This window comes from Pipistrellus hanaki (assembly GCF_964339955.1).
Source record: "Pipistrellus hanaki genome assembly, chromosome: 13".
NCBI classification, from domain to species: Eukaryota; Metazoa; Chordata; class Mammalia; order Chiroptera; family Vespertilionidae; genus Pipistrellus; species Pipistrellus hanaki.
In genome coordinates this window covers 55,562,317-55,579,160 of record NC_140515.1, presented here as the reverse complement: position 1 = coordinate 55,579,160, position 16,844 = coordinate 55,562,317, and the positions used below count along the sequence as shown (strand labels likewise).

The following is a 16,844-nucleotide window of genomic DNA, read 5'->3' as shown; positions in this document are numbered from 1 at the left end:
CCTAGTAGGGGGTGTGTAGGAGGCAGCTGATTGATGTTTCTAACTCTCCCTCTCCCTTCCTCTCTGGAAAAAAAAAAATCTATAAAATATATATTTTTTAAAAGAATCAGGGATATGTGTGCAACAATATTCAAGTTCTACTAGCATTCATACTGAAAAGTGAGAGAGATCTTAACCACCTAACAGAACGTGTCTGGCTAAATCAATCATGGTTTACCCGTGGGATGAACTGTATGTGGTTATTACAAATTATTTTAGAGAATTGGAATAATATAGGGAAATACAATGCCATGCTAAGTGAGAAAAATGGAAAACAATTTGATTTCAGTTTCACCTAAATTGAAGCTAAAAGGAAATACAATACTTGCAGTTATAAGTGGTTATTGCGGAGTTGTCTTATTGATTGGGGGTGAAGTCTTGTTTTTATTTTTGTGGTAGTTCTCTAAGTTTTTGTTCGTAACTGTTTATTTCCTTTCTAATGGTTTTCATTTATCATGAAATATTTCAAACATTCAAAAAATAGAAAGAAATGAGCAGATATACATTAGGTCTCTACCTCATACAATAAAAAAAAGTAATTCCATAAATGCATAATTAAAAAATAAAATTACAAGTGCTTCTTCATCTTAATTCTTCTCATTCCAGGAAGATTTTTGAATGAATCACCAGAATCTTGGAGGTCTCTTGTTAAAGAAGCAGGGACATTGAGAGGACTGAGCTTTCCTGTCTTCAGAGAGAGTGAGTAAGAAGGGACTGGGTCTAAGCACAGACTGAGGGACCTACACTTTTTGTTTTCTGAGTCAGTGCTCAGAAATCCAACCTTTGCCTTTTGTATGACTCTGTAAGTGCCCAAGACACCAGCTCCTGGGACGCCCCCCAAGGCCAAGCTTGAACAGTTTGGGTCAGACCATGAGGTACCCTAGTGGCTCATGGCCCGTCACAGTGTGAACAAGAGGGGGTTGTGGTGTCTCAAGGTTGTGATCACAATCACACCCTTGAGCAGCAACAAGCCTGCTGGGTACGCCAAATGCTCAGAAAGCAAACTTTCCGCTGAGAGCAGCAGCCCTGGTTCCTTTCAGGCTTGTACCCACAGATGAAAAAAGAAGGGCGTACCGGAGACTGAGTGAGTGGAGGGGCCCAGGGATCTCCGGTGTCTCCCTTCGTCTGCCTGCCCTTCGTGCCCATCGCGCCGGCCAGCATCCTGGAAAGAGCCCCGTTTCGGCTCAGAGGCCCTCATGTCAGAACACCTGGGTAGTGAGTCACCTCTGTTACTGAAGGACCAACCCAGGTGACAGCTGAGAGCTGATGTAATCTCTTCACCCAGCTTCCTGCCCAAGGGGCTAGAACCATGGTTCGCAAACTGCAGCTCACAAGCCACAAACGGCTCTTTGGCCCCTTGAGTGTGGCTCTTCCACAAAATACCACGGCCTGGGTGAGTCTGTTTTGAAGAACTGGCATTGGAAGAAGTTTAAGTTTTAAAAATTTGGCTCTCAAAAGAAATTTCGATCATTGTCCTGTTGATGTTTGGCTCTGTGGACGAATGAGTTTGCCAACCACTGGGCTAGAACAATCACACCCCCTCGCTGTCTGCTGGCCCAGCTCCGCCAGAGGGGTGGGGCGGCAGCATGGCACCCCATCTGCTTGTGTCACCCCACAAGATGGCACCCCATCTACCTGCTTACCTCCCTGTGGCATTGCTTGATGATAAATATGGCAATTTCACCATTAAAAATATTAAATTTTTTGTTTGTTTTTTAAAATATATTTTATTGATTTTTTACAGAGAGGAAAAGAGAGAGAGTGTCAGAAAAATCAATGAGAGAGAGACATTGACCAGCCGCCTCCTGCACACCCCCTACTAGGGATGTGCCCGCAACCAAGGTACATGCCCTTGACCAGAATTGAACCTGGGACCTTTCGGTCTGCAGGCCAACGCTCTATCCACTGAGCCAAACCGGTTTCGGCATCACCTTTACAAATATTTACCTGCACCTCCAAAGGCCACCGGGAAGATTCCCAAACACTTGGTTTCTCACAGGAACGCTCTGCAAAGGGGAAGGGGAGGGTCTCTTTCCCTTGTAGCCACCGGGAAAGCTCAGTGTGTTAATCTACCTTCAGAAGGGTGAGGGCAAGGCGTAGGACCTGGAAGGCATGGGCCTCCCTTCCCCAGTTCTGCAGGAGAGTCCAGCCGGCTACCCTAGTGACATGCAGAAGGAAGTGACTGAGGTCCGGTGGCCAAGAGGAGGGCAGCGTGTTGGTGACCTGGGAGATGGGAACTGTACTCCTGGGGATGGGGATGGGGTGAGGGGAGGGTGGGGGTGGGGTGAGGAAACAGGTGCCTCTGGTTTGCTTCAAGCTGTTGGTTTAGCAAAGGAGCGTGGCAGAGGCAGTTCGGTGTCATTTCTGTGAACAACGCCCCCAGTTGTCCGTGGTGTCCACAGGTGCTGAGATGCCCCTGTGGGAGCTCAGTGCACAGGAAGTGCCTGACCACGTGTGAAACCGACCCTTGTCGCAGGTCTAGTCTCAGAAGGGCCGCCGCATGGGCCCCGGGGGTCTCTTCCTGTGGGCTCAGACTCCCCTCAGGGGGCCCCCTTTTGACACATACGCCATCCCACCTCTGCGTGGAGTGCAGTCACTTCCCGCAACAGAAAATGTCCAGAGTTGCTTCCGCAAACCGCAGATGTTGCAAACAGTACCCCATCCCCCACCTCAAATCATGGGTGTCATGGAGACGGCAGTGACCTGAGTGGAAGGAAACATTATCTCTGGAAGAGCAGGGGAGCCCCCAAGGTGACTGTGGAGATCAGGCTGTTGAACCCTGAAACCTCTCCCCCAAGAAAAATGGTGCTGACTCAGCTGCAGTCACTCAGAGACTCCAAGAGGACTGGTACACTACGACTGAATAAAAGAGCATGTGGTCAGCCCTAGCGGTTTGGCTCAATGGATAGAGCGCCGGCCTGCAGACTGAAGGGTCCCAGGTTCAATGCTGACCAAGGGCACATGCCCAGGTTGCAGCCTTGATCCCCAGTGTGGAGTGTGCAAGCAGCAGCTAATCAATGATTTTTCTCTTATCATTGATGTTTTTATCTCTCTCTTCCTCTCCCTTCCTCTCTGAAATCAATTAAAAAATATATTTTTTTAAATGAGCATGTGTTCAGAAACCATCACTAGGTCCTCGTTCTCTCTCCTTGTGAATTTTGTATGGTTTCAAGGCCCCACGCAAACAGCCCTTACATGAAGTCTGCCTGCGTTCCTCCATCCACAGCTGCCTCTGATCTTGCCCATCTCCCACCACTCCCTGGCCCAGAGCCTGGGTTGGCTTCTTCTGTGGCACCCTCATACCAACTGGAGAACTGAGTGATTGCAACACTTTGAAATGTTCTGACTTCAAGAGCAAGAAGCTATCAGTATAGAACACCCAAGGAAAGCACAAAGAAGAACATTTTTAACCAGAAGAACGAGCCAGGCTGAATGTATTTCCCTGCCTTCTAGAACACCCTTTTGGTGCTTCTCCACCATGGTTTACTTGAGGGAGCACAGCACAGTGACGAAAAGTGTGGCTCTGGAGTTGGACTGCCTGAGCTGACAGGCTCGGTGACCTTCAGCAAATCAGTGGACTTCTCTGAGCCTCAGTTTCCTTATCTGTAGAGTGGGGATATCCCTCACTGGTTTGCTGTGAATACAAATGTACCTAAAGCACTTAAGCAGTGTCTGGCCCATGGAAGCACTCTATTGGCATCCGCCATGTTCTTGCTTTGTTCACAGGCTCATGGAGTTGAGCATGTACTAGTAAAGGTCAGGTTACTACTCTAAGTATGACTGCATTGACCATCATGGTTTTGTGGGTGTGTTGTTGTGTGGTTTTTTTTGTTTGTTTGTTTGGTTGGTTTTAAAGATAAACGGAACTTCTGCACATTCTTGAGTTTTTTCTGTGTAAGTCAAGTTCTGTTGACATGGAACCAGTTTTAAAATCACTAGTGCGTGTGACAGCACCCGTTGACAAGAAATGGTGCAGCATTTTGAGGCAGAGGAAGACCTATCAGGTCATAAAAGGCTCAGCAGTGTCCTACTCATCCACCTCTTACTACTCTTGTCAAACCAAGACCCTATTTGGGCTAATACATTTGTGCAAAGAGCTCTTAAAAGCAAACAAAATAAAGCCAAAGCAAAGAGTTCTGGTTTTTTTCCATTGAAAGTGGGAAATGCATGGGAGTTGTCTATGCTTTTTAATATTAATTGTATTAGGTGGAAGTCGAAACAGATGTCATATTCTCACTCCCCCACAAATCCATTAAACACCAGAGTTCTGTTGTTTCCAAATAGGCAAAAATGCTCCAGCGGCTCTCAAACCAACAAAGGAACAAATGTCACAATGTGTACTGCTTTGCAAAGTGCTGTCGAAAACAGAACTAACACATTCCTGACGCAGAGTGGCTGCCCCAGAAGTGAGTGATGGCACTGGGGTTGGGCAGGGGGGAGAGGGGGGAAGGCACAGGAGGAAGTGCACCGGAAGCTGAGTGGACAGAGTGTGCAATGTGTGACTTAAATCCCCAGGTTTAAGGAAGTAGATGGAGATGAGCAGGGTCTAGAATAGAAACCCTTCCTACCAACATGTCAGGGATAAAACAAAACTTACAACAAGTACAAAGAAGAAAATAAGCATTTTTTGCTATCTCTTCCCTCACTGTTAACACTAATTAATATGACTATGTGTTTTACATCATCCAAATTGTGTGATACATACAATTTTATATCCTTTTTTTCATTATTACATCAAAAAATTATCCCACATCATTAAAAATTGCCCACAAACATCACTTTTAAGAACTATAAAGTATTTGTAGATGATACCATAGTTTTCTTATTTCTTTATTGGTAGATATTTTCCCAAATTTTTCTCTCTTTTTTATTGACTTCACAGAGAAGAAGGGAAAGAGAGGGAGAGAAACATTAATGAGGAGAATCATCCATCGACCAGCTACTTCCCACACACACACATCATAGACTAAATATAAAACCAACCAAAATGCATGATTTGGTACAGTCTAGGAAAAGAAAACCCACTTGGCCTTGATATTGAAACATTCCCCTCTACAGATCCCAGCATAACACCTATTTCTGTAGAGATTAATATTTATAATATCTGTACTTTAAATACAGCTTGTTCGTTGGCTTTCAATGATCAGACTTAACTGACAGAACATGGAGAACAAATTTACTAAACAGAAGGCATGTGCTGTAAGCCTTGGCAACATTACAGAGGTGATATAGTTGAGAGAGGGTGAGGAGTAGATGGGAGAGAAGCAGTGGATGGAAGAAAATGGGTATTAATTTTCCAACTTATATAGAGGGGGAACCAAGAGTTACCACCAATAATTAATGGGTCAATAAACAGAAATGGAATATTCTGCAAAATCATAAGGTTAACAATCAATAAGAATACAGAACTATCCATGATTTGCAGGTTGGAGAAGGGGATCTATAAGTGAATAAATTTCTCACCTATTGCAACTAAAAGTCTTTCGATAGAGCTTTGAGCTGATAATCGAAGATGTAGTTGTAGTATGCCACTTAGCACTATCAAGCTAAATACCAGAAGAAATAGAAAAAAAAACAATCAAATGAAGAAACCTATTAGGAGGAAACTAGGAAAGGAATGGGAAATAAGACTTTTTATGGCGTTCTATGTGGTTTTAATGTTCATTTCCAGGCAACTATACTTTAATAATTAAAAAGTGAAATAAGAAAAATACCAAAGGATTTTAAAGTAGTAGATATGCATCAGGTCAAAAAGATGGAGTGGGTGTTTTTCCCCCTCTGCTTTCTAATTATACTGTATGTATTATGGCATTTGCTATTTCCATAATGGAAAAATTCATGAAGAAAAGAGAAGTAATTAATGCATCATTTTTATCACATCATGGGTAGACGTTGTAGGAAATGGGGGTGACGAGGCAAAGAGATGCATCTAAAATATCTGAGGGAGGATTCTACAATGGTCATGAAGGCCAGGCTAGCTGTGCGATCTTGGCTAAGTCACGTAGCTCCTCTGGTCTCAGTTTCCATCGCTGAAACACTGAGGAGTTGCCTTTAGAAGTTCTCAGACCAAGTTCAACTCCAAGAACGTATGAATCTCTGAATTTCCAGCAACTGTGAGCATTGCCGTTGAGATCAGTGACCCAGGCAATCTTGACTACAAAACAACTGGCTCCTCTTTTCTGTTGTTGAGGGGCTGTTTCCTCTCAGAAGGTGAAGCTGTGAAGTGCTGCAAACCTCATGTTTTTCCACCAGAATTGCAATTTTTTGCTCCAACAGCAAGTACAAGGTCCACATAGATTATTTGCCCTGGTGTGTGCTCAAAAAAAGGCCAAAGGCCTTACCGTGAGGACCAAGTGGGTACCCCAGGTCCAACTCAAGCCCTCAAAGAAACCTGTCATCATTGGGGCTGTCGCTGTTTTACAAGAAACACAGGAAGTGTGTTGAAAGCCATAACCACAATAAAACTGCCACATCAATCAGGGAGGTATTTTTTAAACACGGGAAATCATGTACCATGAGGACCTGCCTAAACCAGATCCCGCTGCCTGGGGGGTTCACCGTGTCTCTAAGTCTTGGCATTTCATCCACATTGAAGTTCTGCCTCCAGGAGGTTATTAACAACAGCAACAAAACACAAATGAAAATAGAAAGTTTGTGGTGAGATCAAGTAACAGATGGCAGTTCATTTGCTTTTTGTAATGCGGTGTCTGAAATTGTCTGGTCAGGTTTTGAATACTGAGAGGCAGTACCTAAGGAATATCCACAGGTCAGTGGTAGAGTCTATACTGTTGCCATAGGAATTGTGGTCCCCAGAGCAGTGGCGCCCTGGGAAGCTTTCACATGTACAGAAGTTTAGGCCCCAAACGGATCTGCCCAATCAGACACGGCCTTTTACCAAAATCTCCAGATGACACTTTGGGGCAATAAAGTTTGAGAGATCCGTGATGTCCACACTCCTACCCACATCAAAAACTGAGGATTTAACTGTACACAAGGTCAAGTACCTAAGTCCACAAAGCTTTACAAGGAAGATGATTTTTGTTGTTGTAGTTGTTGTTATTATTCCTCTTCTGTACAGATGAGGAAACTCAGTTAACTTCAGCAGGCCTGGGCTACCAGGAACTTACAGAGAAGGCTTAGAGAAGTTAAACTTGCCCAAGCTCATAGGTAGCAAAGGGCAGAACTGGCATTTGAAACAAGATCCCTTTAAACCCCACTCATGTTCTTAAGCCATTACTTTCAATTGCCTCGCTAGAATTGAATGTTTTCAAGGGACTCCAGCAGGCTGATATACAGGCTGCCTCCATTGAATCCAGTTGGCTGCATGTCAAGAACCGTTTTCCAGAAGATCAGCCTTAGGAGACATGTCGGGAAGCTTCTTTCTTTCCCCTTCCCGGGCCATCAGGGGTAGATATGGATGTCCTGGGAGGGATCCTGCCCAGAGTTTTGTCCCAGAGAATGTGACCCTTCTAGGCAATTGAGTCTGAGTTAGCCGGCCCCAGAAACATTGCCTAAGTAACGCCTGTGTTTAAAAACAGAAGGCAAAGCTTCCGGGAAGGATGACCTATTTTATGATACCTTATGGTTTCAGAATGACTGTGGGCCTCTTCACCTACCTCCTGTGGGCTAAACACCATTATCTACCCTTTGACACTCTTGAGTCTAGAGACAGAAGGGTAAGGGTGGAGGCAATTGCAGCTGGCAGAAACCTTGATTTTCAAGAAACTAGGTTCCCGGCCAAGATTCCCTGAGGCCCTCATGGTATGACTTGGGGACATAAGGGTTTTCTAGAAAGTCATGCATGCTTTTCCTGGGAGGGAAGAGGGAGGACCCAACAGTGACCTTCTTAGTAATCCATTCTTCAGCCCCACTTTCTTGGTGATACCATATGGGGTTCATCTATTTGCAAGAACTAGATTCAGGTCAATAGAAATGATGAGGATTGTGATGATGGCTTAAATCAATGCTCTTTGAAGCATCGTGTGCTCATGAATCACCTGTAAACCTTGTTGAAGTACAGATTCTGATTCAAAAGGTCCAGGGCCAGCCCTGAAGTTCAGCATTCCTCACAAACTCCTGGTCTTACCCATTCTGGAGCCCTTCTCATACTTTGACTAGAACCTCCAGTGTTAAAACCTGCCAGAATCATCAGAAGTGGTTACAGCCAATTCCTTAATGCCTTAGGTGTTTTTGTTTGTTTTTTTCTGTGCCCAGTGCCCCTTTGACTGAAACTGCCTAGCATACAGCCCCCAACCTACCTACCTGTCCACCTAGGGAAAGCAGTTATGGGATAACTCTTGGACAGGAGTGACCACAGAGGGGAGCAGGAGTGGACACCCTACCATAGATTGCTAGTGGCTTACGACATGGTCTGGTGCAAAGGGAGCTGACAAAACTAAGGTGATAACATTAACTGAGCCAATCAGAATCCCTCACCAGGGAATTTAACCGGAAGTTACTGGATAGAAAGAGGCAGTTGTGGTTGCCACGGAGTCAGATTAAGGATGCCTCAAACTCCCATTGATGATGTCCCCAGCTCTCAACACCACTGAGCTCGAAATTTCCAACCTGGTGTTTTTCATCCTGCTGGTTCTCTAGGAACGCCACAGATATTCAGACAGACACAGTTGACATCCTTTTCTATTCACCTAGTGAAAATGATCTGTGCCATCTTGCGATGTACACAGTTAATGCTGTGCGAGTCTCTGGTTTTGAGGGTTTCCCTGCCACAGTATATTCCCCTTCCTGGCTGAAACTGCCCTCCCACAGGTCTTCTCTGTGGTTAGGTGGTCACTGATTGGGCCAAGGAGCCCAACCATAGGCTTTCCAGTTGAGGCTGGTGACTCGTGTTTTTCTAAAGGAAACAGTAGCTCAGCTGCTATGGTCAAACCCCAATCACATGGTTAAAACAAATCTATGTTTTCTTTTTTTTTTTCTCTTGTGGAAGTCTATGCTAGCATGACAGTTCTATTCTGCAAAGGTGTCAGGGACCCAGGCACTTTCTCTCTTGTTGCTCTGCCAACTCTATAATTTTGTCCTCATCTTCACTGTTCAAGATGGCTTGCAACATCCACATTCCTGTAAGTATTGATAGAAAAGGAAAAAGGACCCCAGAGGACATGCCCCTTCCCTTTAAAAGCACAACCTGGAAGTGGCATAGATAACTTGCATTGGCATCCCATTGACCAAAACATGAGCATATGGCTTCACCCAGGTGCAAAGAAGGCTGGGAAATGTTAGTCCTATCCTAGTCAGCTGTGTGCCTCATTAAAACCAGGGTCCATATAAAGTAGGGTCACAGTTTTGAGTATACAAAACACAGTTTATTACTTATTAATTATTGTATTATTTTCCACACAAACAACCATAAACCTGCTTTTGCCCCATCCTGTATTCTGTGCCTAGTTAAAAATTTAGAAGTTTATTATTTCGAAAGAGAATGAATAGGAGAGGGCATGTCCAGTCTCTGCTGGTCAGACCAGCTCCATCTGGAGTCTGGGCCTGAAGAAACCAGAGATCATTAGTTATTGAGAGTAAGAGGAGATGGAGGGTGACAGGTGGAAAGAGTGACAGCCATGAGGCCCATGAAAGCATTCAAGAGCATGGATACACCCTAAACCACCTGTGACACCAGACAGCTCCCACTCCTGCTCTCTGCTCTCCCACTAGGTGTCCTCTTGGAAAACTCCCTTCTCTTAAGGAGATTGAGACACTCAGAAGTCTTTGCTGCAGGTCCAGGGCAGTCCTGTGGGAGGTGAGGATCAAACAGTGTTTTAACAATGATCCCATTCTCCATATGAGATAGCTAAACCCGAGGCGCTTCATCATCTGTCCTCAAAGGAGAAAACTTCATGAGAATCTGCTGCTTCAGCCTCTTGATGAGAGATGAAAACAATCCATCGGTACACGTACACGATGCTATCTGGCTTCCTCTGTGTGGAAAGTGTTGATAGGCAATCGAGAGGTCCTATTTGCCGAGACCACAAGCTCCGGGTAAGTCAGCGTAGAAATACATCAATAGATGAGATGTGAAGCTGGGTATGTAAACAAACACTGAACACTTGACACACAGGCCTCCCTAAGGCTCCGAATGTGTGAGGCCTTTCTGGAGACCACTGTGCAGTGAGCCACAGTGCACACAGTAGGGCCTGAGGCAGGTGGGAGAGGAGAATGCGGTCCCAGCTAGCGCCAAGGGGACAGGATTAGTCTCAGGTCCTGGGGGCAGAAGTCCTTCTCAGAAGGCAGAAATAGTTCCTGAAGAGGATGACCAGTAAGACACCTTGCCTGACAATATGACTTTGAAAAGCAAGACACCCAAATCACTTCTCAGGCCTTAATTGATTTGCAATATGCCTGATCTGGCAGTGGGCAAGTTCAGAGGTCATAGGCAACCTGCAGCCCCAAGTAGGGGTGTCTGCCAAGCACACTGGCCACAGGCCAACTGCACTGGAATTCTGAGGTCTCTGGGCCTGGGTGGTCCTCGGGTTGGATTCATCTGACCACCCCAAGGAAAAGCAAAGAGATTGGAACTCCTGATGCCTCACTCTAGCGACAGCTTTGAATCATGAACCTTCCTCTGCACTGACCACCATGTTAAAGATAATTGCAAAGACTATGGAGAAACATCTCTGTAGCTGCTGGCATGAAAGTTTCTTTGAGAAGAAAGGGTCTTGCCAAAACCGGTTTGGCTCAATGAATAGAGCGTCGGCCTACAGACTGAAAGGTCCCAGGTTCGATTCCGGTCAAGGGCATGTACCGTGGTTGCGGGCACATCCCCAGTAGGGGGTGTGCAAGAGGCAGTTGACCGATGATTCTCTCTCATCGATGTTTCTAACTCTATGCCTCTCTCTCCCTCTCTGTAAAAAATCAATAAAATATATATTTTTTAAAATAAAAAAGAGAGAAGAAAGGGCTTTGAGAAGTCTACTTTTCAAAGGGTGGAAAGGGAGTTTCCAGACTCTACTTTGAACCCCTCCTACGTTTTCCACAGAAGAAAGGGACTTTTCTGGAGCACAAAGGAGGGAGGAGGAAGAGGAAGACTGGTGCTGAGGTCAAAAAGACAAGGAAGAGAAAAGAGTTGCCTCCACTGCTCAGAGGAAGGTCTCAACAAACCTGCTGGACACATATGTGTGAGGTTAACTTGCCCTGCTTCCCTCCCCCCTGTCCGCCCCCATAAGCCCCTGAAATCTTTAGCAAATTCCCCACTGCTCATTAATGAGTGTGTACCTTCTGCCCCTCCTCCCCCCACTGCCCCTAAACCTCACTCCGGGTCACCAGGAGAGCAAGTCTCAAAATGAATTCTGCCCCCAAAGCCTGATATTTGTTAGCAAGCAGGAAATCCTTTGAAGTGCAAGGAAATCCTTTGGGGCCACAGAGAGGTGGTGAGGATGAACACAGAGACCTCAAGCAAAGATGAACATATCGTAGTGAGAACTGATGTAGATGGCTTTCTGCATGTTTCTTTATGCACACCTAGTACTTCATTCCAAATCTTATTGGAGGCAGAGACTACTTATTCTGCTTTCACAATCTCATATGACCTCACTCTCCAACCAGCAGGAGAGAAATATGATAAAACGTGAACAGTATACAAATGAGCCTTCTGCCCTGTGAAACATGACTGACTCTGTTGTGCGAAGGTGTAGATATTAAAGGTGTAACTATGGGATGTTGTATCTCCCAATTCAAGCATTTCCCCCAAAGTGTCCAACAGGAAGATCTACAAGGGGATGTCCTGGAGGAGACACAAAAGGAGGGGCAAGGGAGGGAGGAGGTCCTGTCCAACTGCAGGGGTAGAGTGTCCAGCATCTGCACGGTACAACACATGGAAACCAAGTGAGCATCCGGTGCTGGGGTCCAGCCAGCTATGCACCCAGAGGTGCAGAACACAACTCAAGAAAGAGGACTCTAACCACAAAGCCTTCCAAATTCAGGAAGGTGGCCAGTATGGGCAGAAGGGCATCTGAGACAACAGTAGGTTATAAGGCTGAAGCCACTGGAGTGAGATTTGGGAAGAGCAGAGGACTCCAACCCTGAGCAGAAACTGAGGATAATGGGAGCAATAAGAGTGGGTTCTGGAGGGACTGAATCCGTGACAGGTGGAGGTTAGGGACAGAGAGCGAGAGAAAATGTCAGGTCGGGGCACAATGGCCACTCCTGAGGCGAAGGCCTGGCATGTGAGCTAAATCTCTCTGAAGGTTCCTTCCTAAGGTCAGGGCTAATGCCAGAAACAGAAGGTTTTTATTTTTCATTTTTTAATTGATTTCAGAGAGGAAGGGAGAGGGAGAGAGAGAGAGAAACATCAATGATGAGAGAGAATCGTTGATCAGTTGCCTCCTGCATGTCCCACACTGGGGATCCAGCCGAAACCCAGGCACGTGCCCTGACCAAGAATTGAACCGTGACCTCCTGATTGGTAGGTTGATGCTCAACCATTGAGCTATGCTGGCCAGGCAGAAGGAGTATTTTAATTAGGAGGCATTTAGCTGCACGTAACCGGAAGCTGAACTAAAAGTGACTTTAACAAAAAGGAGATCATTGACTCACAAATGAAAGGACAGTAGAGCAGGCCTATGGCTGATCAATACAGTGGCTCCAACTCCACTTTTTGGTGACTTTTTTCTACTCTGTCATGGGATGGTGGCTTCATCTGCAGGCTTCATCCTGCCATGCTGGCCTTGGGTGTGGACAGAGCGACATTGCAGGCTCAGCTCCCTTTGGGGCTATGGACCGTGTGGGCAGGATAGACGCCTGCACAAAATTGTTCTTCTGTTAGGAAGAAGGAAGGAAACGATACCAAAGGCAGAATGAAGTGCAGGTGGGTGGCTGACTTAGGTTCTTTCTACTAATCCTCTGACCAGCTGTGTGAGCTGGGGGAAGCCACTTCTGCTCTCGAGGTCTCATCTAATAACAAAGATTATTCTAGAGAATCTTTAAGTCGTCTTAGACTCTATGCAATGAGATGTTCATGGATTACTCAATGCAGGCCTTCGAGTGTGGGAAACGATTCTAGTCATTTGTGGGAGATGGTACTTCCCAGAGATGACCCCAGCTACTTCTCCATCCCACGCGCTCATCTGCAGTGGAACCTTGCCACTCCGCCATCAGGAGACAGAGTCTAATTCTCAGCCCCTTGAATCTACGCTAGCCTGATGACTCGCCTGGACCCAGCGGGCCACAGTAGCTTATACGTAATAAACTGTAGGACAAGTGACACTGAAAAGGCCATACAGAGTCCAGTTGGTTCTCTAAAAACACCAGCTGCAGGAGAATCCAGTGCCATATAAGAAACCCAGCTACTCTGAGACAGCCTTGCTGGAGAGGCCCTGGCAAGGCATTCTTGTGGACAGCTCAGCTGAGCGTCCAGCCCAGAGCCAGCACCAGCTACCCACAGTGAGTGTGCGCCACCTTGGACCTCCAGCCCAGGCTGACCTTCAGATGACTGAACCCTCAGCTGACATCCTATCGCAGCTCCATGAGACATCCCACAGATAGTCCCGCTAAGCCTGTCCAGAATTCCTAACCCAGAATATCAAGAGCAAAAGAAGATGATTGCCGCCCTTCACCCTTATGTTTCAGAGTGATTGGTTATGCATCAGTGGTAACTAGGCTATCCTTAGAGTGGAGTGGACATAAGTGAACTAGGAAAGATTTAGACTCAACTTTGAGAAGTTGTTTCTGATAGTTGCAAAACATTGAAAATATTCTTATTCTTTTTTTATGGCTACTTACGAAGTCAGGAGAGATTCTTTGAGGAATGACCTGGGTGAGTCTTGCCAGGAGGTCATAACAATGACCTTCTCATTTAGGCAGATCTTTGGCATTTGGGGAGGGCAAATGAACTCATTTGAAGGTCAGAACGAAGGGCTAGGACACAATTCAAGCGCCATCTTTATTCAGTCCCCCTCCTGGAATTCCTGAGCCTTGCCCACCTGTTTTCCTTGGAGAGAGAACACTAACGGATGAGCAGAACTTCCCTTCAGTGAGCACCCATATGTAATAGGCCAACTTCCTAATCGTCTCCACTTTATACCTTCACATGGGGACGGCAACGAGGGCTGGAGGCCTCTGAGCTACCAAGTTTCCTCGCTGGCCCTCCTGTGCTCCTCTGATGGTCTCAGGGCCCAGCCCCAGCAGCCCCTAGTACAGCTGTTTTTAGCAGCTGTCTCCTTGACCCTTAGCAGAAGCACCTTTGATTAATGGATTTTCTTGAAGTTATACAAACAAAACTTATGATGGCTCTGTGAGGCGAGCAGAGCAAATGTTATTAACACTATCATGGTAGCCAGACTTCAAGATGGCTCCCAATAGTTTGTACCTCCTGGTATTCACAACCTTCAACAGGTTGACTTGGGTAACAAATGAGATAGAGTTTAACTTTAGAGGCTATGTCATAATCGAGTGTGGCTTCTGTCTTGCTCTCTCAGATTGCTCACTCTGGGAAAGGCCAGCTACCATGTCAGGAGGACCCTCAAGCAACCCCATGGAGAGACTTGTGAGTGAGCTGTCAGTAAACAGATCCTCCAGCCCCAGTCCAGCCTTCAGATGACTGGGGCCCCAGCAGACACCTTGACCCCATCTCATGAAAGATCATGAGCCAAAACCACACAACTGAGTTGTTCCTAAATTCCTGACCTAAGAAATAATAATTGTTTGAGATAACAAGTGTTTATTATTTAAATCTTTATTAAATATATTTATTAAATCATATAATCATACATATATATATATATATATATATATATATATATGATTTCAGAAAGGAAAGGAGAGGGAGAGAGAGTTAGAAACATCAATGATGAGAGAAAATCATTGCTCAGCTGCCTCCTGTATGCCCCCCACTGGGGATTGAGCCCACAACTTGGGCATGTGCCCTGACCAGGAATCTAACTGTGATCTCCTGGTTCATAGGTTGATGCTCAACCACTGAGCCACACCGGCCAGGTTAAACTACTAAGTTTTAAAGGAATTTTAAAAAGAGTAATAAATAGTTACAAGTGAGAAGCTGAGGCTCAGAGACATACAGTGACTAGTCCAAAGTGGCACAGCTGGAACTGGGAAGAGCTCCCTCATCTTGCGACTGCTGACTCATACAGACAGGTTCTGTTAGTCCAGGACTCAGCCGTTCTGTAAGTTAGGCCCAGAAGAGGGAGAGATGAGGCTGCAGGCATGGAGCAGTGATGGCCCAAGCAACCCTGCCACACTCAGGCCGCAGACCCAGAGCGTGGCCAAGACCCTTGGCCCCCATTGCATGGGGCCTCCGAGACAAGGAGAAACAAGGCAGCATCTGGACCTTCTGACCTGGACAAACCCACATACACATGTTCTGGGCCTCAGCCCTGACCACTAAGGACACAACTGCTGAGCCACGATGCTGCCATCCTGCTGGGCTGTAGCACAGGTGTGTGTGTGGGGGGGAGGGGGGGGGACGACTAGGGCCTAAGAGCCCTGACGTGAACTCAGGGTCTGGCCTGGTCTCCAATGCCCTCACTGCTGACTCAGGTGTCCTCTTTAGAGAAGTCACTCCAGTGAGAGGTGCTTTCAGTTCCCATGTGAGTCACTGGCCACATGGTAACCGGTCACCCTGCCGCAGGCTGTGCCTGTGGCCTACGTGAGCTCTCAGGGATGACAGTGTAGGTTGGTCATGCGGTCAGCATGGGGCAAGTCTATCCGGCTGTTTCTTCATCCTTTCAGCTAAACGGGACTTATTCCAGCAAGAGCCACTATGCTCCCCCCACCCCCTGCATAGAATTGGGTTTGGGCAGGTCAAGAGGGTGGTTTAAGACAAAGGATAAGCAGTTGCTGCTTGTCTTCAGGGTCTCAAGTTCAGCTGTCGGCGCTCTGGAGGGAGCACCGGATAGAGGCCTAAAGCAGGGGCTGGGATTGGCAGCAGGCAGTGGAGAAATGCTCACAGGATGGGCATAGGATGGACATAGGATGCGGCAAGGAGCAGCCCCTTGGCTGTGCAGAGCTGTGGAAGGAAGCAGGGAGAGACCCGAGGTGACATTTCTTGATAAAGGACCTCAACAGCTGAAACCAGTTTGCCTCAATGGATAGAGCGTCGGCTTGGGGACTGAAAGGTCCCGGGTTCGATTCCGGTCAAGGGCATGTACCTTGGTTGCAGGCATATCCCCAGTAGGGGGTGTGCAAGAGGCAGCTGATCGATGACTCTCTCTCATCAATGTTTCTAACTCTCTATCTCTCTCCCTTCCTCTCTGTAAAAAATCAATAAAATATATTTAATTAAAAAAAAAAAAAGGACCTCAACAGCCCAGCAAAGGGTCTTATACCCGTGACCTTGTGTGGCATTCAAGAACTTCCATGATAGAAGAGGAAAAATCCAGGACACCTGGGTTCTAATCTAAACTCTAGATTCCATCACTTTGATATCCTTGGAAAAATTGTTGGCCAATCTGGGCCTCGGTTTCTTCATGTGTCAGGTCAAGCAAATGGTAATCAGACTGAGTTCCCTGGAACCCTGGGGTTCTGCAGGCCTACCTTAGAGTTTGCCATTGGGAGGGAGCCTCTAAACCAGTGCTGTCCAATAGAAATATGAAGCGAGCCACGTACAATTTTAAAATTTTTTAGTAGCCACATTTTTAAAAATCTAAAAACAAATAGGTAGAATTAATATTAATAGTATCTTTCAACATATAACCAATTTATTAAGTTTCTTAAGATATTTTAAATTCCACACGACGTACTAATTTTTCAATATTTGGCGTATAATTTGTGCATAAGCACAACTCAATTCTTACCAGCCACACTTCTAGCGCTCAATAGCTGACCTGTGCAAAGGAGAAATC

General features: G+C 46.1%; 1 protein-coding gene across 3 annotated transcripts in view; it reads left to right on the top strand.

The window, feature by feature from the left end:
- XCR1 (X-C motif chemokine receptor 1) overlaps window positions 1–16,844 on the top strand; it is a 31,652-nt gene that overhangs the window by 1,287 nt on the left and 13,521 nt on the right. For all 3 annotated transcript variants that reach the window (XM_084902063.1, XM_084902061.1, XM_084902062.1), the window contains one exon: window positions 646–738. The gene's annotated coding sequence lies outside the window, so the exon portion shown is untranslated. The remainder of the gene's footprint in view (window positions 1–645; window positions 739–16,844) is intronic.